Source organism: Oncorhynchus masou, unplaced genomic scaffold (genome assembly GCF_036934945.1).
Source record: "Oncorhynchus masou masou isolate Uvic2021 unplaced genomic scaffold, UVic_Omas_1.1 unplaced_scaffold_15973, whole genome shotgun sequence".
In the NCBI taxonomy this organism is placed as follows: Eukaryota; Metazoa; Chordata; class Actinopteri; order Salmoniformes; family Salmonidae; genus Oncorhynchus; species Oncorhynchus masou.
Window position 1 is genome coordinate 1,900 of NW_027006057.1, and position 1,525 is coordinate 3,424.

The window sequence follows — 1,525 nt, forward strand, 5'->3', positions numbered from 1 at the left end:
GCAATTTCTAAATAAGGACGAAAACTTGCATAAACTTTAATGACCCAAGACTGCAAGGCCTGAGAATTATTGTGTCTGAATCTGCATCGCAAGATTGAAGGAGAGTATCTTTGTACTTGTTAAAAATAACGAGCTTTCCTCATTCGTACAGGTTCACAATTTTAATGTCTATTTTTGCATAGCAAAGTCTGTATGATGTCAAATAGGGATGTATAACATAGACTGCGTAGCCTAATGGATAAGGCGTCTGACTTCGAATCAGAAGATTGAGGGTTCGAGTCCCTTCGTGGTTGTTTAATTTCATAAGCTCAGCTGATTTGAACATCTTTAATTTCCCCGAAATAAGGCATTGCTCTTGCTGTTTGGACATTCTTATTCAACTTTATATTATCAAATACTGCAAGGCCTGAGAATTATCTCTGTCTGAATTCGTAACGCAAGATTGAAGGAAAGAGTATCTTTTGTACTTGTTAAAATCAACATTTTCCTCATTCGGCAGGTCTACAAGGCATGTCTGAATGATGTCAAATAGGGTCATTTAATTTCATTGGCTCAGCCAATTCGTACATGTTTGCAATTCCCCTAAATAAGGCATTGGTCTTGTTGCTTTGAAAAGCTTGGACATTGTTGTTCAACTTTAATGATCCAAGACTGCAAGGCCTGAGGGAATCATTGTGTCTGAATCTGCATCGCAAGATTGAAGGAAAGAGTATCTTGTACTTGTTAAAAATCACTAGCTTTCCCATTCGGACAGGTTCACAACTTTGATGTATGTTGTTGCTAAGCAAAGTCTGTATGATGTCAACAGGGTCGCTTAATTTCATTGGCTCAGCAAATTCATGTACATGTTTGCAATTTCCTAAATAAGGCATTGGCTTTGTTGCTTGAAAAGCTTGGACATTGTTGTTCAACTTTAATAATTCAAGACTGCAAGGCCTGAGAATTATTGTGTCTGAATCTGCATCAAGATTGAAGGAAAGAGTATCTTTGTACTTGTTAAAAATCACTAGCTTTCCTATTCTGGATAGGTTCATACAGCAAAGTCTGAATGATGTCAAATAGGGTCGTTTAATTTCATTAGCTCAGCTAATTCGTACATGTTGGCAATTTCCCTAAATAAGGCATTGGTCTTGTTGTTCTGAAAAGCTTGGACATTGTTGTTCAACTTTAATAATCTAAGACTGCAAGGCCTGAGAATTATTGTGTCTGAATCTGCATCGCAAGATTGAAGGAAAGAGTATCTTTGTACTTGTTAAAAATGACTAGCTTTCCTCATTCGGACAGTTTCACAATTTTAATGTCTCTTGTTGCATAGCAAAGTCTGTATGATGTCAAATAGGGATGTATAACATAGACTGCGTAGCCTAATGGATAAGGCGTCTGACTTCGAATCAGAAGATTGAAAGTTCGAGTCCCTTCGTGGTTGTTTAATTTCATAAGCTCAGCTGATTTGAACATCTTTGCAATTTCCCGAAATAAGGCATTGCTCTTGTTGCTTGGACATTGTTATTCAACTTGTATTATC

At 37.0% G+C, this 1,525-nt stretch overlaps 1 non-coding gene across 1 annotated transcript; it reads left to right on the top strand.

Moving 5' to 3' along the window:
- The first annotated feature begins 220 nt into the window (after positions 1 to 220).
- On the top strand, positions 221 to 293 carry trnar-ucg (transfer RNA arginine (anticodon UCG)). The gene has a single exon. It is a non-coding gene; the product is annotated as a tRNA-Arg (tRNA).
- The last annotated feature ends 1,232 nt before the right edge of the window (positions 294 to 1,525 follow it).